The following is a 25,048-nucleotide window of genomic DNA, read 5'->3' on the forward strand; positions in this document are numbered from 1 at the left end:
TGCTGGGATGCTTCCACCACCACTGGAGCCACAAGACTTTCCACCCACTGGCCTGTGATCTTCCCGCATTTGGTGTTATTGTATGTGTTGAATAAATCTGAAGGGGAATTTATACACCGGTAATGGACTAGGATGGGACTTATGGACTTCATCTGAGCTGGATGGGGATGTTTTCTCAGTATTCAATTGCTCTTGTATATAAAGCTCTTTCGTGCGTCTCCCTGGATTTGTTTCTGTAGTCCACCCGGACTAACACAAAGCCCATGCGCCATTATGCTAATTTGTGTCCCTGAGTTCCATGCTCTCACATAGCTTTCACATGAGGGCTGGGTGTGAGGTGACAGGATTCTAGAGCAGGCCAAAATGTTTGTTCTACCCTGGATAATGTCTCACCCTAGGAATTCCTTTCTATTTCAAGGGATGTTGCAACAATGTAGGATTAAATCAGGGACGTCTAAGGGCATTTGGGGACCTTCTAATGACCTTTTTATTCCCAGTGCTGTTCTCATTGTTGTTGTTAGGAGACAGCAAGTCTATTCTGAACCATAGCAACCTTCTACACAACAGAACACACTGCCAGGTCCTGTGCCAGCCTCACAGTTGTCCCTGGGCCTGAGCCCATTGCTGCAGCCAGTGTCAGCCCATCTCCTTGCGGGCCTGCCTCTTTTTCACTGGCCCTCACTTTCCCAAGCATGATGTCCTTCTCTAGGGACTAGTCACTTCTGAAAACATGCCCAAAGTGTGTAAGATGAAGTCTCTCCAGACTTGCCTCAAAGGAACCCTCTGGCCTTACTTCTTCCAAGACAGCTGGGTGTGTGCTTTTAGCAGTTCATGGAGCTTTAACTGTTCTCCTCCAGCACTGCCTTTCAAATGCATTGGTTCTTCTTCCTAATCCAATGTCCAACTTTAACATATATGTGAGGCAATTGACAATGCCATGTCCTGGGTCAGGTGCACCTTAGTCCTCAGTGTAACATCTTGCTCTCTAATACTTTAAAGGGGTCTTCTGCAGCAGATGTATCTAATGCAACTCATCTTTTGCTCTCTTGACTGATAGTTCCATGATCCTTGATTGTGGATCCAAGCAAGAGAAAAAGAATGGACAACATCCATTATTATGATGTTACAATTGGTCCAGTTGTGAGAATTTGGGTCTTTTTGACGTTGAGAATAATTGAATTCTAGAATACTCCATCATGATCATGAAGAACTTGTACATGGGTCAGGAGGCAATTTTGACAAACAGAACAAGGGGATACTGCATGGTTTAAAATCACTGAAGGTGTGTGTCAGGGTTGTACGCTCTCACCATCTTGTTCAAGCTACATGCTGAGCAAATGATCAGAGAATCTGGCTGTATGCAAAAGAACGGATCTGAGAAGGTATTCCTGGGGAGATGGCGGGCTCTGCTTGGGCCCCCGGGCCACTGCCTCTGTGGTAACTCTCTCCGGTTCTCTGTATGCTTTCTGAAGAAGCTGAACAGGTGCGCAATACCTTGCCCTGTAGGTCTCTGTTGATAAAGGCATTGAGTCCTTAGCTATCACAGCTGGTGGCTGCGAGGCATTGAAACCGGAAAATGAGTTGCACAATTGAGTTGCACTTGCTGATGCTAAAGCTCTTGTTGAAAGACAGAGATCATGACAATGCAGCAGAATCTCTCATTGAGCAAACTATAGCTCTCAACAAGCGAGTAGAAGCAATGGAACAGGACAAGGAAGAAATTCAAGAGCTTAATGAAGTCGCAAGACATCGGCCATGATCCACATTAATTCTGGGAATCCAGCAAGAAAACAGACACATCAGAGAATTACAACAGGAAAACAAAGAATTGTGTATGTCCCCGGAAGACCATCAGTCTGCTTTGGAACTTCTAGTGAGCAAGTCTCGTGAACAGATGTTTAGATTGCTAATGGCAAGCAAAAAAGATGGTCCCGGTGTAATAATGAAGCGAAAAGAGCAACACAGCAAGGAATTACAAGCATGTGTTGACCAAAGAACGGAAATGGCAGCAGTAATGAGGAAAGCCATTGAAATCGATGAGCAACAGGGTTGCAAAGAACAGGAACGAATATTCCAACTTGAACAAGAAAACAAAGGCTTGAGAGAAATCCTTCAGAAACTCGGGAGTCGTTTTTGAACCTCAGAAAAGATGACACGCCGGAAAGTACATCTTTCTCAGCATCGGTGACCAATAGTGACCTGAGTCTCAGGAAAGCTGAAGCATTTCCAGCGTGTGAGCTTTGGTCTACATGCTTGTCACGGGGGCTGACCGAGAGATGAATGGATTGAGTAACAGAAAAATCAATCTCAGTCAACCAATTTGAGTACATACACGCACCATATGAACAGCACACTGGACAATTACATTTTTAAATGATAAGAAAATGCAATTAAAAAGTAGAAAATATGCCATTTATAATTTGTGAACAGATGGAGGATTTTCTGTGAGTACTGAATAGAAAAAGGGCTCCCAGCAGTACTCTTTGCTAGTTCTAGACGATATTTGGGTAATCTTGAATATTTCCAGGAAGTCAGGATTCATAGAATTATTCCACTTTAAAAATACAAATTTAGACCATGGCTTTGTGAATGGAAAGTTCTAAGTATCGTTCCTGTTTGGTTTTAGAATTTACAAATGGCTTTTAAGAGTTTGCTTTACGTGACTGTCAGTCCTTTTCCCCATTATTTTGTTTGTTAAGTAAAATTGCTTTAAAGGCTTTAAGAATGTTTTATACTCATCATAAAGAGCAGATTTAATTTTAGCTATTTACGCTATTAAAACGTGTCTAACAGTTTTCCATAAATTGCTTAAATGTATGAAATATCTCAGGAATGAAAGAGAACGAATGCTGCTTTCTAAGAAAGAAGATCTTTCAAGAGATATATTTAGTAGGTGAAACTACTCGGAAAGAAAAATTTGGTTCTAAGTCAATAGTGATTTTATGTAGCTTATTTAGCTAACAGAATTGAAATGTTAAATGCTTATTCTTCAATACTAACAGTATAAATTATAATTTTAAGAAAATCCTAAGATTTTTCTTACTGACCTTTTAGTCAAAAGGAGTGAAAATCTGCCTCAGAAGTATATTTTATGTTTTGCAACATGTCAGATATCCATCCAGCACGTAAGTTTGGAAAAGGCCACCACAGAAATGTGTCTTTTGTATCCGTTGAAACCTAGTTTTCCTATTTTGAAATGATTATGAAATAAAAGAACAAGAAGGTCAAAGAAACGTCAATATGTTCATTTAAATATTATAATCAACAGATAGAAAATTCTGCCCTTGAATGTACAATGCTAAAAATATGTTCCTTCACATAATCATTTTAATGTATAAATTCATTTATTACTAATATTCAAAGTTACTTTCACTTCAGAATTTTTCTATCTTAAGTTTGGTGAAAGGGACTAATAGGGTCCAGTTGGTAGTAAAAGGCTAATGACTCAACATTGAGGGGCTTTATTTGAATGGAATTTAAATGGAAGTTTTATTTTAAAATTTTCTGTTGGCTTTTAGATAATAGACCTTCATTTGATAGCAATTTACTCAAATAGTTCTTATCCCAAGTCAGAATTAAATAAAGCACACTGAGACTAAAAAAAAGGAAAAGAACATGGCATCAAAATTGGAGGAAGGTTTATAAACAATCTATAATATACGAGGACACAAGCCTGCTTGCTGAAAGTGAGGAGGACTTGAAGTATTTGCTGATGAAGATTAAGGATTATTACCTTCAGTATGAATTACAACTCAATGTAAGGAAGACCAAATTTCCTGTATTGGTATAGTATTGTTCTGTGGTTTGGACACTGTTGGGTCATCTTTCTTCAGAATGGGTACAAATATAGACCTCCCAAATTTCCTGGCCTAGCTGAGCAAGTGCTTCTAGTGCTTCATGAGCTAGTGGAAACACTTCAATTCCTGGAACCTTGCTTGAGGCCATCCTGTCAGCTTTAACTTCTTCCTTCAGCACCGCTGCTTCTGCCTCATATGCTACCTCCTGAAATGGTGGGCTGTCGACTAATTCTTTTTGGTACAGTGACTCTGTGTACTCTTCCTAGTGTCTTTGAATGCTTCCTGTGTCATTCAACATTTTTCCCATAGACATTTTTTTTTCAACATTGCAAATTGAGGCTTGATGTTTTCCTTCAGTGCTGTCCCGAGGTGGTACAAATTGTTGGTGCTCCACTGCCAACTGAAAGGTTGGTGGCTCAAACCTACACAGCACACCATGAACAAAGGCCTGGAGACCTGTTTCTATGAAGATTACAACCAAGAAATCTCTATGATCTACCTCGGAGGATATGATATCTCCCTCCAGGAGTTGATTGTTATTTGTCTTTGATCCACTGCTATGAACATTTTACGAGAGACTTTTAGACATGTTGAGCCCTCCACTTCTGCACCTTGGATATCAAGTATGGATCCGACATTTTGCTAAGTGGGTTTGGGGTTGGGCTTTTAGTGACAAAGTTGGTTTTTCAAATCCACCAGCTGCACTGCACCAGAAAGGTAAGGCTGCCTGATCCTATAAAGATTTGCTGTCTCAGACTTCAAGGCTCTGCCCATACCCTCCCTCAATGCAAGAAGATTTTGTTCTAATGAACTGGCATTCTGTGATGCTCACCCTTCCAGCACAATTGCTGAAGACAAAATGGGTGTATAAGCAAATGTGGTGAAGAAAGAGGATGGTGCCTGGCTATCAAAAGATTTAGTGTCTGGGTCTTAAAGGCTTGAAGTTAAATAAGTGGCCATCTAGCAGAGAAGTGAACAAGCCCATATGGAAGAAGCACACCAGCCTGTGAGATCATGAGGTATTACCGGGACTGGGTAAGTATCAGGCATCAGAAAACCCAAACCAACCAAACAAATAAAAAACCATATTGTTGAGAATGAGAAGGGTGGGGTGTCGGAGCAGAGACCCAAAGCTCATCTGTAGATAATGGGACATCCCCTTACAGAAGGGTTGCAGGGAAGGGATGAGTCAATAAGGCAAAGTGAGACAGTGGTTGGGGGAAGATATGAAATAATAATAATTTATAACTTATCACGGGGTCATGATGGTATAGGGGGGGCAGAGGGAGGGAAAAAAGAGGAGCTGATACCAAGGGCTCAATAGAAAGTAAATGCCTAGAGAAGAATTATGGCAACATATGTACAAATATGCTTGATACAATTGATGTATGTGTTGTTATGAGTTGTATGAGCACCCCCCCACCAAAAAAATGATTTGCAGGCTCAGAAGTCATATGTAGGTCGCTGTGCGATGGAATGGATAGTAGTGGGTTGGCTTGTGAGCCTGCAGCAAAGTGGGTGAGGACAGGCTAACAGTACTGGGTTATAGTTCTGTGAGGTCACAAGGTGCTCCATGGTATGGCTGGTCTTTGGCACCTTGTCATCCTTAGTGTGTGGCAGAGGAATTGCATTACTGAAAAACCTTGTAGATCACCTCATCCCATCTCCTCATTCAGCAGCTGTGCACAAGCAAGCAGGCTGTGTCTGGAAACCTGGCTGTCTGGGACATAATCTCATTTGCACATGTGACTTTATTAAGACTAAAATCATGTTATTTTAGTGGAAGAGAGTATTGTGAGAAAAGGGTCAATCAGGTGATACTTACATGTACGCTTGTTTGGGGCTGTGGAAATATCATTTAAAGCATGACAGTCAGTGTCCCATTTGCCTTATGAGGTTAGACATGGTACCTGCTTTCTCTGGTGAAACACAGGCTTGTTATTCTGTCCATAGGATTACAGAGTCTGGCCAGATTTGAGCATCATTTTCATTTCAGAATGTCTTAAGTATCACCATGGTGATCAACCAAAGCCCTTAGATCTAAATCTTTATCACTCTTCAAATGTTTATTGGGAAAAGTATTGTCACTTTGTTTAGAGGGGATTGAGTGTGTGTGTGTGTGTGTGTGTGAGATAGATAGATAGATAGAGAGAGAGAGAGAGAGAGAGAGAGAGAGAGAGAGAGAGAGAGAGAGAGAGAATAACCATATGCTATTCTTTATTCCAGATCACCATTCTTTTGACCCACCATGGTGATACTTATGACATGGTGATACTTAAGACTTAAGACTGGTGGGTGTCTTTCTGATAATAGGGTTAATTTTTAGTGGATCATTATATCCCTTGCTGGGTCATCCATGATCTTGAGGCTTTCAGAGTCTGGGAGTAAGGTTTGAACTAATGTTAAAGAAGAAGTATTCTCCTTCAAAGAGTGTGTACCTATCACAAAATAAGATCCACAGAGAGGGAATTATAATGAAGTGATGTACTGAAAGTAACTTCTAATTGTTAACTAATTAATGATTAAATAACTTTTAATGACCTGTTCTCATATTCTGTTAGGAGAGAGATGATTGTATTTGTATGTGCTGCAAACTTGCTTCATTGCTATTTGATTACGGGAAGTCAGTATTCATTCCTATTCTGCTATAACACTTAGGATTTAACACAAAAGCTTCATTTGAACTTTCCTTGTGGAAAAAAGCACATCTTTATTAGGAATACAGTGCATTGGAATGTAATATTGTTCATTTGTTTAATTTCAGTGAACTGACAGTGTGTGCCATAGAAAAATATCACACATATGCTCACATACAGTCCCTGAGTAGTGCACATGCTTACGCACTTGGCTTCTCACCAAAATGTTGGTAATTCAAATTCACTCAGAGGGGATATGTTTCAAAACATCAAAGCCATTACAAACCCTATTGTGGTAGTTATATAATTTCATGTCAATTTGATAAATAAGTAAAGGGGTGGAGTCTAGCCTATCAATTAGGTGACAGCCTGATGATGTATCCTTGTGGACATGAGGATTCTGGGAACTTCCTCTCTGTCTGCTTTTGTCTTTCTGTTCACAAGCCATGCTGGAGACTTGCTGAGACCTGTTGGAGCCCTCTCTTTCTCTCTCCCTCTGCTTCACCTTTCAGTTGAGGAGCCACATTCAGAGAGCTGGAGGAGTCATGTGGAGACCCACGTCAGTGCTAAGATGCTTCCACCACTACTGGATCCACAAGACTTTTCACCCACCAGTCTGTGATCTTCCTGTATTCAGCATCATTGCATATGCTGAGGGAGTCTAAAGAAGAATTTATGGACTAATATTAGCTATATGGGCTAATATCGGACTTATGAACTTGATCTGGACTGGGCTGGGATATTTTCTCAATATACAAGTGCTCTTTGATATAGAGCTCTCTCTTACACACATATGTGTGTCTCTGTATTTGTTTCTCTAGTCAACCCAGACTAACACACCTATGAACACACATGCAGTTGCTGTGAGTTGGAATTGATACAAAGTCAACAGGTTTGATTTCATGTTTATGTATCGCTATAAAGGTTTGTAGCAGAACAGAAACATATGCACAAAGTTACGCAATAATTCAGTAGAAGTCCCCAGCTAGGAAGATGATACTGTGAGACACTGATTGCTTGGTCTTCTGGGATAGACAAGTTCTGGACTGTTAGTCATGACATGGTAGTGACTGCAGCACTCCATAACCGTCAAACCTCTAGGGTCTTGTTTGCGAAGCCCCAGCCACCACCTTGTGGCTTCGCCATGAAGTTATACAGCGAAGAGTGTTATAAGGTGAATCTGCTGATAAGAATTTCAGGCATCATTTTATGTTCAAGGATAGGAATTATCTCCTATTAGATTAGTTACCTTTCATGTAGACCAAATTACCCCAGGCTTCATCACTTAAGACAACAAATGTTTGTGGTTGACATTTGGGTGAAACACCAGGTATAGCTGAGGTGGGTGTTTGAGACAGCGCCTCTCTTCTGCCTTGAACAGCGATGTTTGGTTGGATTGCTGTCCTCCTAAACAGATAGATGCTATGGCCGGCCTCACACATGCCCTGGGTGCCACTTGAAGGGGGCAACAATTTCTGTTAACCATTTACAGTTTTCCTCATCAGTTTGAGGGGTTATGTATAAGTTAAGATTTGTGTTAGGCAAGGTTCTCCAAAGAACAAAACCAATATTTATATATGCATTCTTGAATGTATATAACAGCCAATTAGTCCACAGGGTGCCAAGTTCAACTCACTCTTGTGGAACAGTTAATATACTGAAAGTCTTTCAACTCATGGACCAGCTTTGGTCCAAGGTCAAGGAAGCAGACTATGGAGTCTTTCCTCAGGCAAAACAGGCAGAGTCTGCCCAAAGGCAGCAGACAGCAGGGTGGGTCAGCAACAGTCAGTAACAGTCAGTAGAATAGGAACTTAGTGGAACAGGTTGCAATGGGATATAAAATTCAAGCAATGCAAGGCAACAGGATCCACCAGCCTCAAGCTCAATCGATGAACGCACCAGCAGTGTGGCAAAGCAGGTCTTGAAGGAGGCTCAAGTTCTAGCCAAATGATCCACAAGTTGGCTTGGCCCACAGGTAGGGTACCACACAGGTTGAGGCAGAGAGCTAGCTGAAGAAGAAGCGCACTGGTCTGATCACCAGAGAGCAATAGAGACTAGGGCACGCCTTGAAGAGACTTTGTTTTATCTTTTTCGCTCCAATCAAACTTCGACCTGGTTAATCTCCACCCATATGTTCCGATGGGCCAGTTTGGCACAATAAACCTAATGATCGCAAAACTCATGCTTTGCTATGTGAGAGCCCTCTCCTGAGTTCAGGGCTTTCTTTTCTCACTGCCATTTTTTTGCCTCATTTCCCTTCTTATTTTTCTTTGCTTACCTGCTCCCCTTTCCCACCTGGCCCTATCACACAACCTCTTGGTTTCTGCATCCCAGCACTCCCCCTGTGCTCTCCTCATCCTGCAGTCTGACTCTGCCCTGGCTTCCCATCCACTCACCCCACCCTCACACAAACACTGTTTTCTTTACTTTCCCTTGAAAAGTTTCTAGAAGGTAAGGACTATTTTTCCATCATGTAACCTTCCACCAAATTGGAGAGAAAACTTATTTGAGACCAGAGAAGGGTAAAAATGATGGGGTCATTTTAAAAACATGGGCTGGACTTGGTGGCAGTGAGTTTGTTTTTCCCTCTCGTTTCTTTTATGGGAATGAAAAATCGAGCCCCCAGAGCAGTCCTTGTTCTTTTCTGGAGCCTTCAGAGGGAGCATGGACTTGCTAGCACGTTAATTTTAGATTTCTATCATCCAGAACAGTGAGAGAAGAACTTCTCTTCTCTAAGCCATGCCTCACATCATCACACTCACTGCAGTTGAGTCGATTCTGACTGACATTGTCCCTGTAGGAGCCAGTAGAACTACCTCATAGCGTTTCCAAGGCTGTAAATCTTTACAGAAGGGAACTTGCACATTTGGCTCCTACAGAGAGGCTCGTGGCTTTGAACTGTTGACCTTGAGGTTAACAGCTGAGTGCTCTACACACCACCCCATCAGGGCACCCTTTTAAGCCACCCAGTCTGCAGTAATTTGTTAAGACAACCACAGGAAGCGACTACAAAGAGCAGGAGAGTGTCTGAGTCTTGAGGACAGATGCTGCTGCGACAAGTCCCTGGGACCACAGAGACTGGAGTGCCCTCCTCCTAGGGCTGTAGCAGTGTTCATATGATGCACAGGGATGTGGGCGGTTGGCCTTCTCTGCTGAAAGGGGCCTCATTAGGAGGCCCTGGTGGGTAACAGGCCCAAAGGTGTGCTACCACTTAATCATTAAATCTCCTACTGCCTTGTCTTTCAACTGACAATCCCCTGCACATTGAGTCAGTTCATCTGTGAGTTCAGTGCCATATCAGTCTTGCATCATGAGAAAAAAGCAAAGCAAAACATTTTCCCTAAAATTAGTCACCTGATTGTGTCCGAATGGTAATCACAGAATTAACAAGCAACCACACCTGGCATGAGCAGAGGAGCCTCAATAGTTTGGGCTGATGGGGTAAACAAGCCCCCTGCCATTTTATTTTTAATCACAAAGCAATAAAGGCGCGCGCGTGCACACACACACACGGGGGGGGGGGGGGAATGGACTCACAAAGTCATTTAACAATGGATTCACCATTCCTCTGCTCAATCCACATGAAAATTCATTTTTAGCTCCTAAAGAGTGATGGAATTAAGGGGACTTTTATAAGGATAAAAGATACATTGGTGGCATAGCAGTTAGAAGCTTGACTGCTAACCAAATGTTTCCTGGTTTGAATCTATCAAGTGCTCTGAGGGAGAAGGATGTGGCAGTCTGCTTCCATAAAGATCCTAACTTTGGAAACCTAATCAATACCTGACTGATAGCAACCCTGCATAGGGTTTCTGGGGCTTTGTACATCTTTGTACAGGACCAGGCAGCCTCATCCTCTCCCTTGGACATTGCACTCCAACGCTTACCCAACCACACTATTAGGTCTCCTGTGAAGCTCTATCCAAATCCCAAACCAAGCTCACGGCCAGAGTTGATTCTAACTCACAGTGACCCTCTAGGACAGGGTAGAACTGTCCCTATGGGTTTTCAAAACAGCAACTCTTGATGGGAGTATAAAGACTTGTCTTTCTCCCTTGGAGCAGCTGATGGTTTTGAACAGCTGAACTTGTGGTTAGTAGTAGCACAACACATAAGCACTACATCACTGGGGCTTCTTGGAAACCCTATAAACTAAAAATTTCACTGCCATTGAGTCAATACTGACACATAACGACCCTCTGTGGGTTTTGGAGACTATAACTGTTTACAGGAGTAGAAAACCCTGTCTTTCTCCCATGAAGCTGCTGGTGGTTTTAACCTGCCAACCACTCAGGTCACAACCCAACTACTACACTACCAGAGCTCCATGAGAAACTCTACAGGGCAGTTCTGTCCTATAGGGTTGCTATGAGTCAGAACTGATTTAGTAGCTTATAAGGATCAAATTAAAAATAATATGTATTCTAGAGGAGAAAAGAGACCCCAATTTCTATCATGGACACATTAGATCCCCCCCATACTTTTAAAACTTTGGGTTACATTTTGGGTCATTAACTTTCTATTCAATAGTTAAAGCTAGTAATCAGTCCCCCAAAAGTTTACCCCTCATCCACTCCTTGATTTCTCTTCTTTTTCTTGTGGGTTATTATGAACCATCACATCAGAATTAACGCCCATCCTCAGTCTATCCTATTACTCTATGATCCCTGCCTCGCCCTCTCACCATTGGCTAAATCCAACATCACTTGCAGGCAGTATCACCGAAACAGGACCGGGTAGAAAAGCTTACAAGATTGGTTCAGGGGAGTTAGGCTATGACTCAACACTAGGAGAACCCCAGTGGTCCAAATTTCATCAAAGGGCCAGTATGCCTCTCCCTGAGCTGGCCAGGGGAGTGGTAGCCATTCACTTTCAAACACATTATGCCTGAAAATCCTTGCTGGTCAATGGTGAAAAGAATTCAGTGGAGGTTTAATCTATGCAGAACTCAAAACGGAATGAGGCTCCCATTGCACATCTAAGCTTGCCTTAAACCTAGTGCTCAGAATTGAAGCTCCAACTCATATGGAAAGAACTGGGCACGGCATCAGGCACCTACAGCCATTATCAAGAAAACCCAAACAATTGCCATGAAGTTGACTCATGGTAACCTCGCATATCTCAAAGTAGAACTGTGCTTCTTAGGGTTTGCCGTGGCTAAATTTTCAAAAGTCAATTGTCAAGCCTTCCCTCTGAGCTGCCTCTGAGTGGATTCGGATTGACAGCCTGCTGGTGGTCCTTAACTGACTACTCAACCCAAATACTCCATGTAGGCACTAGTTCAGCAATTCTGGGATTCTGCTGAGAAATATTTATAGGGTCCCACTAAAAAGGCCAAGGAATATGCCTTGTTTAGGACCCAGTTCTGCTCAGTTACTATTCTCCATGACTCTAAGTTCTACCCTCTAAAACCTTCTTTTATGTCAACTCTCCCTGGCCTATTGCGAAGACAGTGCTGGACGAAAAGTCCTTTAAGGGATTTTGTATGTAGAGTCTGACTGGAAGCTCCGGTGCTTGTTGAAGAAGCTCTGTTGCTTTTTGTTTAGCCTCAGTACATTTGCCTGTCGAACTCCCTTTAAAAATGTGACATCTTCCTATAATCTAATCTGAGTCCATTCCACTTGACACAATGCCTTTAAAGACTCTCTCTCTCTCAAGATATGAGCACAGACACGTTGGGCATGTAAGATTCACAGAAGGACTTTTGTTTGACTTGGGTTATTCTGTTCCTTCAAGTCACTTCTGACTCTGAGAAACCTTATAGGGCAGAGCAGAACTGTGGTACCATGTTTCCTATCTTTGGTGGCAGCAGTTTGCCAGGCAGTCTCTCCCACAATGGAACCACTGGTGGGTTGGCACCTCAGGTCTGTCCGTTGGCAGCTGGTGCTTCATCATTGTGCCACCAGGACTCCCTTTTCTCTGACGAGGGGGTGAAGAGGGAGGGCAGCCCTTCTTCCTAAGGTCTGAACCAAGGACCTCACTGCCACATGATTGATTTGTGCTCATTCTTCACGGTTGATTTCCCTTTGAGAATCATTTCCTGGCTGGGAGGCCCGAGATAAAGGCAGTTCTGTGTTCCAATCTAGCTACAGTTCTAGGAGGACGTTGCCCTCAGCTTTTAATTCTTATTTGGCAGCTGTCTTGCAGCCCCACTTTCTCCTTCAGGGGCAGGCATTCATGTCTAATCGCTCCTCCGTCCAGAAGCCAGGTCGCTACTCTGCAGAATGTTCTTGTTGCAGGGCTGTCCAATGAGCGACCCTGCTAACTACAACATTTGTTTTGCTCTTCTGCCACCATTCTCCTGTCCCTCTCTTCCCAGCCCTCCGGAGGAACAAATGCTTCGATGAGCTAGACCTTGCATACTCTGCACACCTTCACTTGCTCTTGTTTTACAGAAGCTTCCTCTTAAGGAGAAATCAGTCCTATAGCTTTCTCCATGATCACACGCATGTGCATTTTTGGCTTCAATGCCTCGTACTGTTTGGGCACCGGCCAGAGTCTGCAGCTCCCAAGTGCCCTTCCGAAGACTGATGTGGCCGCTTCTGTGCAGCCCCCCTGGGGTTTCTGGCTTCATGATGAAGATTAGATCCAGCCTAAGACCACCCTTGCTAGTGCCAAGAACCCGTCGTGAAAGTTTCTGACTTTGCCGCAAGGACGCTGGAGCACAGAATCACCAAAGAGCAAGGGAACGTTTCATGAAAATACTTTGGATTGGGTTGATTTAACAAACACAAAACGTATTTCCTAACTGTTTAAGAGATTAGATGTCAGCGTGCTGGCGCTAGGGGGAGACTCTCTGTCTCTGCTAACCCTGGAGGAAGTCCCTGGTCTCTGAGCTTCTGCTCCTGGAAGATCTTCATGTGGCTTGTCATCCATCATCTTAGTTTTCTTGTTTGAGCTGTTTTATATCTCAAAAGACTTGGACTCAAGTCATACCTCACACTAATTCTGCCTAATTGACATGAAATAGAACCCACTCTCAAAGGACATGATAATCATGGGCATGGAGGTTAGGAATTGCAACCTGTATTGGGGGAGGATGAAATTCAGCTCCTGATGTTTCACCCATTGCCTTCCCCCACCCCAACTCATGTCCTCACCACATGTAAAACACAGTCAATCTATCACACTATCCCCCACGTCTTAAATCAAGGCCAAGTTCAAAATTTTCATCTTCTGAATCATTTAAATCACATTTGGGTGAGACATTAGGCATATTCCACTTTGGTACAAGATTCCTTTCTATTTAAGAACCTATCTATGTCCAAAAATACAAAGTATATTCTTCCAAGATACAATGTTGGAATAGTCATGAGTTTTATATTTCCATTACAAATGAGAAAAAACTGGGGAAAAGAAAGGATACTAAACAAGCACAAACCCAGCAGAACAATATACGTTATTTTATGTTAATAAAATATTATTGTTTAATTATAATTAAATGCTCAAAAATTAATGTTTATAAACAATCCTCTGTTTCCCAAGACCACTTAGACAATGGCCCTATCGTCCACACTGGTATTGACCAAGCGCTCTGGATTTGATGTGATGGCCCCTTATCCCCGAATTTCAGCTCGTCCCTCCAGACCCATTGGGGTGGCAGCGTTGTTCTCGGGGGTTTCAGGACCCCATTCTTTCCAGTCCAACTGAGAGGTGACTCCACCCTTTGGTCTCAATGGGTCCTGTTCTTCTGCACCTCAGGCACAGTCATTCCACTTCCTTAGTTTTATTACTGTGTTTCTAACCTACCTTCAGATTATGGTGACAAACCTGAAAGACAGCAAAACCTTCTGACCTCTAGTTCGATGTAAACCATCTTTCAAGGTCAAAGGTTTACTTTTCATTTGACAAGGACGGCTACAGATCGGTATCTCTCAAGGCAGTCACCGAAGGCAGAAAAAGGGGAAGCCTCACTTCCTGCTCCACACGGCGATGGAAATGGTAGTGAGGGAAACAGCAGTACCGCTCTTTCTTTCAGTTTGTGGCATGGTGGTGGCTTGCATGTTGCTGGGATACTGAAAACTATACTACCAGTGTTCAAAATACCAGTAGGCTCACTTAGAATGGACAGGTTCTCAGTGGAGCTTCCTGACTTCAACAGAGTAGGAAGAAAGGCCAGGTGATTTACCTCTGACAGTTAACCAATGAAAAACGTATTCATTACAACAGAGCATTATTTGACTTGCTTGCTTTGGACATGTCATCAGGAGTGACCAATCATGAAACGAGGGCATCATGTTTGGTGAAGCCGAGGCTAGTGAGGTTGAGGGAAACCATTGATGAGATGGATTGACACAATCGCTAAAATCGTGGACTCCAACATGCTGCAAATTGCGAGGAAAAGAAAGAACCAGGTAGTGTGTAGTTCTATTGTATGTAAGGTGGCCGTGAGTTGGAGTGGACCTAACAGCAGCTTTCACCAATAATAGCAATCCAAAGGAAGCTACGTTAACCTAGGATATTGGGGACTAACTCTTGTCATTTTTCCTTGGATTCATGTCTTTCCTGAACTGAATCTCATCAATCTGGCTCAGTCAACTACAAATTGATTAGGAGTTAATTTCAGCTTTGCTTCTTAAAAGCTATCAATTCTTCTGACACTTAATAATGTCATGGCGATGTGGCATCCAAGGTCAAGTCCCATCAATGTCCTAAAATACACCGCTAAGTGGTCATTAATAATAATGAAAATAATAGTAAAAGTCCTAAAATATTCATTGCTTTTAGCTTGTTTTTTTTCACGATTCTTTAAAAAAATATCCTTCATAATTGAAGACCTGTTGGTTTATGTTAACCCTGCTTGATCCTTTGGGGAGCAACTTTTGTATTCCTAGGAGAGTTGAAATTGAAGTCTAGGGACTAGAATCTCATGATGAAGTGATAGTAGAAAAATTCTTTCTCCACCTTTTCCTCAGTTTCTTCACCAATATAAAGAGAGATCTTTCACACCTACTGCACAAAGATGTGAAGGTTAAGGTACTTCAGCAAATATAAAAACCATGTATGAATGTATTGGACTATTATCATCCTTTCTTGCCTTATCTTGAGAAATTTCCTTTTATCTTAAACATTCATTCCAATCTGACAGATTTTCATAGTGGGGGTGGAACCACAGATAAATGTTATTATCTCAGCCATGAGGATGGGGCCCAGGAAGGGAGATGATAGTTCTGTCATCGGATGATTGATGATGGTTGGGAATGCAAGCATCAAATGTGGCCCCTTTAACTACCACCTAACTCTCTACAGGGTTTTCCTTTATACTCCTTTCTGTGATGATACATAACCCATCTTAATCACATGGTGTCTGCATATTGGGTTAACTTTTTTTTTGTAAAGGCACCCATTTCTAGGATGGGCTCAAGGGAGGCAAGTCTTCCATTTGCCCCAACCAACTCTCCCTTTCTACCATTCTATTCTTGTGTCTGGATCGTATGTCAGCCAAGGGCCAGTCTAGGAATGGATAGCTCTGTAGATACCATGCTCACTGCCTGAGTAGAAGGATGCACGGTGCGTAATCATGAAACTAAGTACAGTGGTTTGCTGGTCTCATCGTTTCTGGTGACAGGGCCCTTGTACCGTCCCCATCTGTTTTGGGAGGAGGTCATTAGAAAATTGGGAGCTACCACCACGTGACCACCTGATTTTAACTGGAAAAAGAGGTGCAGAAAAACAAACACAGGACTTAGACCTGCATGTGGAATCACCCAGTGTGATCTGTGAATCAAAGAGAGGCAATAATTTGAGAGATGCATAGGCTAGATTGGTTGGAAAGTTACATTTTATTACTATCATCATAATTGTAGCTCAGGTTCTGTGTGAAATAGAGCAATAGACATCTGTAGAGTCATTGATTTTTATCAAGTTTATTATTGAAATAACAAGCAAAGAACATTATTGAAGGCTCCCAAGTGGATGCTCCTGTACTGGACCTACCGCTCTATGTTCGCTCCTTTGTAAATGTCCCAGTGAGGAAAGAGTCAAGGTTTGTTTGTTTGTTTGTTTGTTTTCACAAATGATTATATTGCCTTGTAGCTTTGTTTCACAGCTAAACTCAAGACAACACTTTTTTAAATAACAAATTTATGTTAAATGAATTTTCCATCTGCACTTTTCATGATTTTTAATGAAAAGCAAACGAAGAGGAAGTTGGTTTTGTTCTGCAAATGTAAAGGAGACAACTTAAAATATTTTGAACTCCAATAGTTTGTGTAATTAGCAGGTATAGAAAGCCTGTTGCCATTGCATTGATTTCTACCCAGGACAGAGTCAAGCTGCTCCCATGGGATTCCAAGATTGTAAATCTTTATAGATGTCAACTGCCAAATGTTCCTCCACAGAGAGACTGGTGGCTTCTAATTGCTGGCCTTTGGATTAACAGCCAAGCACTCAACCATTATGCCACCAGGGTTCTTTAATTAATGGATATAAGGAATATAAATGTATATGGGGAAAAGTGACTTGAATATTCTATTATCTGGGCATTATGCTATGGTTAATCACTGATCTTCTGTGAACTGTCAAACATACTATCTCCAAGATCACTCTCATGAAAATTTTGTGAGTTCTAGTTTTGATTTTCACATTTTAAATGAGTTAGAATGTTAAAACTACATATTGTTCTATTTCCTTGGATTTCATAAGAAGTACTTGTGTTAGTCTGGGTTGATTAGAGAAACAAATTCATAGACACTCATATGTGTGTAAGAGTTATATCAAAGAGTAATTGTACATTAAGAAAACATCCCATCCCAGGCCAGATCAACTTCATAAGTCTGATATTAACCCATAGGTCAATACTAGTCCATAAATTCCTCTTCAGATTCACGCAGCGATGCAATGACTCTGAATGCAGGAGGATCACAGGCCAGTGGGCGAGAGTCTTGTGGATCCAGTGGTGGTAGAAGCATCTCAGTGCTTGCATGGGTCTCCATGTGGCTCCTTCAGCTCCAAGGCTCAGGCTTTATCAGCATAGCTCCATGTGGCTTGTTAACAGGAAGGTCTTGCAGGGAGTCAGAGAGAGAGAGAGAGAGAGAGAGAGAGAGAGAGAGAGAGAGAGAGAGAGAGAGAGCGCTATTTATATCTTTCACAGCTCCAAATGATGTCATCAAGTTGCAACCTGATTGACACCTCCTTCTCAAGTTGACAGATTATGTAACTGTCAAAATATTATTAGTTGACTCCTATTCCATTCTCATACACAATATGGGTAAAAGGTATACAAAACATACAATTTGTTCAAAAGAACAAGGAAAGTACTATGTGGTTTCTACACTTAAAGAGCAATTTATGGCCCCATCTAGAAATCTCTGCAGACTCAAATGGAAAAAGCAAAATTCCTGCTATGAGTGGATTACAGTTGTTTCTGTTAGTATTGGCTGGAAAGGAACCATCGTCTCCACATGAAAGGTAAGAATTCTACCACAGAAGTACCCCTGCCCGTACTGCTATTTGGTGACACCCTGAGTAATTGCTAATATGTAAAGAGCACATGGCTGCTAGCCAAATCCTCTACTGGGTACATTTCATGTGATGTTTCGAGTACAGTAGCTTTTCAATGTAAGTATTAATAACCCCCATATACCCTATATTACATATGGGGAAACTGAGGACCAGAGTCTGGTCATTGTCCTTGAGGACACGCAGCAAGTAGCCATTCAGAATTTATACAAAATCCTAATCCATGTGCCTTGTGCCTTTCATCAGACCCCTTTGCCTCTCAGCCGAGAGTACTGACTCCCTTACTGTGCCCTTCGTGCAATAGGCTATAACTACAGGCTTTTTGGTTATGTTTGATAGAGGATGTGAACCACTGTGAAAGGAAACCAAACCAAACTCACCGCCATTGAGCCAATTCTGCCTCATGGCTATTCTGTAGGATTCAAAGAAAAGCAATCCATTTCTGGAAGAGAGAATTGAAATCTTCCAATAATTTCACAGTGATCTTTATCTTGTGTGTTGAGTAAACGTCTCATGTTGAGAGTTGTAGTCTGTGCCATTCTGGAGGTTACTAAAAATTCATGTTGGAGACATTAAGTTACTTCAGCATCACACTCAACTCTGTTCAAGTTTTATAGGATCAACAGCAGAAGAACCCATAGAGCGATTATATTTGCCTTCATCTCACACTAAGCACTTCCCACCCATTAGCTCATTTAATGCTCACACAGGCCTCGAGTAGCTAATAAAGAGGAGCTTGTAACAATTCCCCATTTTGGAGACACAGAGAGCTGGAGGGACTTGCTCTAAGTCCTGTAAGGAAGCAGGGTCATCCACCTCTGTGGTTGATGGCAGATCTAGAGCCTTCTCACAGACCACATAACCTAGTTCTTTTGCTTTGTCTCTGTAGGTTTTTCAAACTTGCCAGGAAACACTGTTGACTTCTTGCCACTTCCTCCTCCATGTCACCAGAGAAGGCTGCATGGGGTTAGCAATTATATCAGAATGAGCAACCATGGAAACATGGGATTTTGCTATATTTTAAAAATTTAACATTTGGAGTTGTTAACTAAGAAAATTAAATTAAAGATATAGGTAGCCTATCCTTTTGGAAATAATATAAAAGGAGATGTGTTCAGAATAAGTAAATATATAACTAATTACTGCTTCAGAATAAACTTAAAGAAATGTTCAAGTTTCTTGTTATTTCTTGGCTCAACTTAGTCCAACTAAGTTGGCTCAGAATCAGGTGGGGGTGAGGGGTTCATTAGGCATTTTGCATCATTTGTTGTCTTAGTCACCTGGTGCTGCTGTCACAGAAATACCATAGTCAAGAGGCTTTAGAGAACAGAGCTTTATTTTTTCACAATTGCATTAGTCCAGGTAGACTATAGAAAAAAGTCATAGACACACATATGTGTATAAGACAGAGCTTTATGTATAAGGGCCGTTGAATATTGAGAAAACATCCCAGCCCAGATCAAGTCCATAAGTTTGATATTAGCCCATATGTCCAATACCAATCTATAAAATCCTAGTCAGACTCATGAAACACATGCAATGATGCTAATGCAGGATGATCACAGGCCAGTGGGTGGGAAGTCTTGTGGATCCAGTAGCACTGTAAGCGTCTCAGTGCTGGAGCACATTAGAAAGTCCTCGATAGAGTGGCTTCTCTGGCTCCTACGGGTGCATCAGGGTAGTTCTATGTGGCTTCTCAGGGTAGGTCTATGTCTCCCACCTCCAAGGAGGAACACCGGAATTCTCAGAATCTTCAAGAGGAAGCCATGCCCACACAGAGACCTCATTGACTATCACCTGATTGCCAGGTTCAACTCCAGCCCTTCACTCTTAATCCTCTCAAATTGACAAAGGATTATATAACTACCACAACAATTCAGGAAATTTTATCAGTGTGACTCTACCAGGAGTGCTTCTGGGATGTCTTAACAATCTTTGGCCTTCCTTTGCTTGTAGCTGGGTCCTCACATGATGTCCGTGTCTGCCTGGTATGTTGGTCTCGGTGCCTATTCTACCCTTTTTGTAACTCAATAATATCCAAAGATATTTACAGGCATAACATAATCTGATCCTGTGGTAACAATTTCTTTTGGAAGAGTGAATACCAGACTAGCCCCAAGGAGGAGATGAAATATATCCAATTTTTCCAGAGTGTTATATCATTCCATTTTCTTTGATGTTAACCACCACTCTTCAACTTACTCCTTCACATCTCTGGGTTCTAAACTCACTGCCACATCTTACAGAATACATGAAAATTTAAGAAAATGGCGCACATGATTCAGATGTCTGTCTGGTGGATCCTTCTTTCCCACAACCTGTGGAAGTTGGTAAATTAGGTCAGGTGATAGATCCCAACTCAAGTTCCTAGAAGCAGAGGTCAGGCAGAGGCAAGCTTAATGCAGGAACCAGAACAGAAACCAAAAATGTCTGAGTAGCAACTGGGGCTTTAAATACATACGAGTGGCTATTAAAGGTGCAACTTGGTTTCTCCCTGCCCAGAAAGAAGAATGGTGAAAAGCAAAGACACATGGAAACAATTAGTCCAGTGAGTCTCCATGACCCCGAGCCATGCAGAACACATGATTCCTAGCTGCCAGCTGCTCTGAAAGAGCACACTATAAAGTCCTCGATAGAGTGGGTGAACATGTAACATTTTCAAAATAAATTCAAAATAAAAAGAGACCAGATTTCCTGGTTGAATAGAAATGGTGGAAACCCAGTGCCTATGGACCTTAGCCAATCTTCAGATCTGAAATGGAATTTGCTCTTTGTGGTTCAATTTTCAGCCAAAAAATAGCCTCTAAGGGAGGTGTGGACTCCTTAGAATAACAAATGGTTTCAGATCAAAAGGGCAGCTTTATCCAAGGACAATGTTTAGAAAGGTTTTGATAGGAGGAGGAATAGAAATGGGAAACAAAGGGAGGAAGTGGGGTTCATGGTGTTACATTGTGGGGCTTCAATAAGCGCAAAGAAACAAAATGTGTATGAATTGTCAAATGGATTTCAACGGATTTGCTTTGTGAACCTTCACCCAATTCACAATAATAAGATAAAGGGGAAGAAAAAATATTGCCAAGGAAAACGTAATCCCCATAATTTATGTTAAATTGAAATCAGTAGAAGTTGACCGCTGACATTTTTAAGAAACACTGGATCAAGAGTCATGCAATCTTTTTGTTTCTGTTAAAAAACAACAACAAAACACTCTCAAGTCTCCTTCAAACAGCAAGCTAAATTCATAAATGTTAGTATTCCAAACACTTCTTTACAATGCTTTTTCCCCTTTACAGTGTTTTTTAAAACTTTCTTACGACATACAAGGAAGCTTCAAAAAGTTTGTAGAAAAACCAAATAAAAATAATAGAATTTTCCCACGAACCCTTTGAAGCCACTTCATGTACCTAGAATATAATATAAAATTTGTGGTCATTTTAATTCCAATAGGGTTACCGCATGTGCAGGGACTGTTAGGAAGGGCGTTTTATGTCTATGGTCCAAAGCCATAATTCAATAGGAGACAAAAAATGCTACTTACTGAAGATAGCTGTAGACCAAGGGTCTAATTTATGTGGTGGCAACATTTCTGGTAAATGCTTTGTAATAAAGAAAAAGGATGAACTGTTAAAGACTTTGCGATGCTAACTTAATTGGCTGGTAAATGGAGGTGATGAGAAGGTGGATAAAACAGCTGTAAATCTTTACTGAGTAGAGCGCTTTAATTGCCTAGCATTACACTCATAGCTTTCACCCGTGATTTGTTAGGCCATCTAGTATCTGCTTCTTGATAGCCACCTCATCTCATTCTAATCTCTTATTCAATAATGGCGCATCGGTAGCTTCAACTTAACTAAAAAATGAAATATTTACACCATATCAGGATTGTTTGGGGTTGGGTAAGGTGGGATTGGTATTCAGTTGTTAAACATTTAAAATATGTTGTTAGATAGCTGCAAGTCAGTTCCAACTGATAGAGACGCTATGTAACCCAAAAGAAACACGAGTCAGTCCTGTGTCCACCTCTCAAGAGCTGTTATGTTCCCATCCAATGTTTTCTTCCTCTTTTTCATTACCTTTCTACTTTAACAAGCATGATGCTCTTTTCCAGGGACTGGTCTCTTCTGATGGCACGTCCAAAGTATGTGAGATCCATACTCCTAGTCTTTAGCTGCATTACAAAAGGACAGATGCCACTTCTCAAGTATATATATATATATATATATATATATAAAATTTATTTTAAAAGATTATATATAATATATAATCTTTTGTGTTGGGTATGAGTATGCTAGAGGAAAAGGCAGTTCCCTTGGAACTCAGGGAACATCACAAAGCAATGACATCTTTGAGACAGGAAGTAGATGAGAGGAAAAGGAAGAGCATGTGTGTCTGGTCCTGGGCTTACCCTATTGATTCATTGGGTTTCCTCAGATATACTCAGGCTAGAAATACTTTCTAACCTATTTCTAAGGTTTTATACATCATGTAAGGAGTCTGGGTGGCACTATGGATTAAGCATTGGGCTGCCAAATGCAAGGTTGGTGGTTCAAATACATCAGCCGTTCTGAAAGAGAATGATGAGGTTGTCTCTTGGAAGTCCTATAGAGCAGTGTTCTCAACCTTCCTAATGCCACGACCTGTTAATACAGTTCCTCATGTTGTGGTGACCCGCCCCCCCCCCCAACTATAACTGTACTTTTGTTACTACTTTTTGTTGCTACTTCATAACTGTAATTTTGCTACTGTTATGAATGGGGTGACCCTGTGAGAGGGTCGGGTCTCAAGTCAGAGGCTGAGACCTGCTGCCGTAGAGGGTCCCACTGAGTTGGAATTGACTTGATGGAAAGAGACGGGTGATGTGGGAAGCATCAAATGAGTCTCTTAACAAGAGAGGCAGAAATCGGAGTAATTCCTTCTGTGCTCGGCCACCATCCTTCAGTCAGAAGTCGGCCCCTTAACTGTCGGCATTTCCCCTTTCAAAAGATCAGCAGGGACACTTTTCCCTCCCTAGTGTACAGGTATCACATAGGCCAGTGATTTCCAAGACATAGGCTGTGAAAAGATTTGCTTGAAAGAACACAAGTGGAAAGTACACAATGTCCTTCAATTTCCTGAGAACTGGGGAGGCTCGTGTGCTCTGCTTATGTTCATTTATATGGTCAAAGTCAAGTCAGGGATTGGCCTCAGTTCTCCTCTCAGGCCGGTGCGCTTTCTCAGTTGCCTATGTTTTACACGACACGACTGCAGAAGCAATGATACCAACAGACATACTCTGTGAGGGCTGGATTGGAGTGTAGACTTAGCACTGCTGTAAATTGCTTGGCTTGCGGTAGATAGATAGCTACTGTCGGGTTGACTGCCTGCCTGGCAGCCTTGTGTCCAAGAGAACAAAATGCTGCTTGGCTCTGGATCGTCCACACAATATTGTGTCGGTCAGTCCGTCTCACCGAGGGTCTCCCTGGGTGTCAAGATCCTCTTCACAGCTTCTTAAACTGGGGGTCACAGAATTCATGGGGGGGGGGGTTGTGAAACATTTGGCAACATTAAAAGGTTTCTGAATGTGCAACAACCCCAAATTAATGCCAAATCGAATGAATTCATTCAAAAATCATCTAGCAAATTACGGTGTTTCTGGCAGGGCTTGCTCATGTTTCAAATTTCTCATTTGAAAAGGAGTCATGAGTGGAAAAAGATTAAGAATAACCGCTAGGTCACCAAATAAGACGTCCCTCTCTGGTGATTAATGTTTCCTAATGGAGTGTCCGAATCCTGGTTGCCTGTTGGGTAAGGTCTGACTGCTAACCCAGAGGTTGGCAGGTCAAATCCACCAGCTGCTGCATGGGAGTAAGAGGAGGCCGCCTGCTCCTGTAAGCATTTAAAGCCTCAGAGACCCACACAGAGAGTCACCATGAGTCAGACCGACCCAGAGCAGCTGGGGATTTTGGGAATTAAGAGTCCAGAGGAAATGAGTCAGACAGTGTTCTGTGTTGAACTTTAAAGGTTTCTTTGGCTTGATTTTGATTGCCAGGCCTTTCTCCCGTGTCTTAGTCGGGAAACCCCACTGAAATCTGCTCATCATGATTCACTCTATTGGTATTTGCCATAACAGTGGCACAGTGTGCTGTAGGCCCTCAGTAAATCTTTATGGAATAAGTGAAATATAAATGGTAATAAATTGCTTAAGTTCCTTAATGCTTTTAGGGAGTGACATCGAGTTCACAGATGTGAGGGACACAGTTAGTCTTCGAAGGGTCTGGCCTCTATGAAGACAGGTGAACTCCTTGAAGAAAAGTGGTCTGCAGCTCAGCTATGCTCACTCCCTAGAATTACCTTCGACCCACTTGTCATGAGAACAGGGCCTCAGCCACTTAAAATTGAGCCCCTGCATTTCCAATCTAGATATACATCAGAATTCACATTGCAACGGGATCCTCAGGTGATCGATGTTGAAAACGCAGAATCCAGGACAGATATATCCCTCAGGAACAGCAACACCATGGGGTGGGGGGTGCAAAGGGGTCATGAGGGTGGGAAGGTTAAAAAGAGGAGCTGATACCAAGGGCTCAAATAGAAAGAAAATGCTTTGGAAATGATGAGGGCAGCATATGTACAAGTGTGCTTGATTGATGGATTGTAATAAGACCTCTAAGAGCCCCCCAATAAAATGATTAGTAACAAATAAATAAAAGACTAATAACCGAAAACCAAAAGCCAAGTGTAAATTGGGTGAAAACTTGCACAGCAAACACTTTTTTGTTCACCAATTGAGACATTTTTCTTCACGTCATTGACTGTAATCCCAACAAAGTTAACATCAGTTATCCCGCTTCTTCCCCGCCTTTCCCGTTTTCTGTCCTCTTTCTTTCTTACCCTCTGAAGGTGGTACTTAGGTAAATGCTGCTCTTTGACCTTAAAGGACTGCAGAATTTACTGGTGCTGTTGTTCACAGTTTACACCTCTCTATTGTTTGGCTGAAGATTAAACCCCGGGGTAGTGATTTCCAGGCGTGAATGGAGACAAAGGGCCCGTAGACTCTGAGGTTCTGCCAGGCTCCATCGGATTGGTCTGAGTGGTCTTTTTAAGTGATTGTGGGTTTTATACCACATTTCCCTCCCACTTCTCTCCTGGACCGTCTAACACAGTCTCTTTCAGAGC

At 42.0% G+C, this 25,048-nt stretch overlaps 1 pseudogene; it reads left to right on the forward strand.

Moving 5' to 3' along the window:
• Nucleotides 1–1,576: 1,576 nt before the first annotated feature.
• On the forward strand, nucleotides 1,577–2,280 carry LOC142451375 (FGFR1 oncogene partner 2 homolog pseudogene; annotated as a pseudogene).
• The last annotated feature ends 22,768 nt before the right edge of the window (nucleotides 2,281–25,048 follow it).

Source organism: Tenrec ecaudatus, chromosome 6 (assembly GCF_050624435.1).
Source record: "Tenrec ecaudatus isolate mTenEca1 chromosome 6, mTenEca1.hap1, whole genome shotgun sequence".
Classification (NCBI taxonomy): domain Eukaryota; kingdom Metazoa; phylum Chordata; class Mammalia; order Afrosoricida; family Tenrecidae; genus Tenrec; species Tenrec ecaudatus.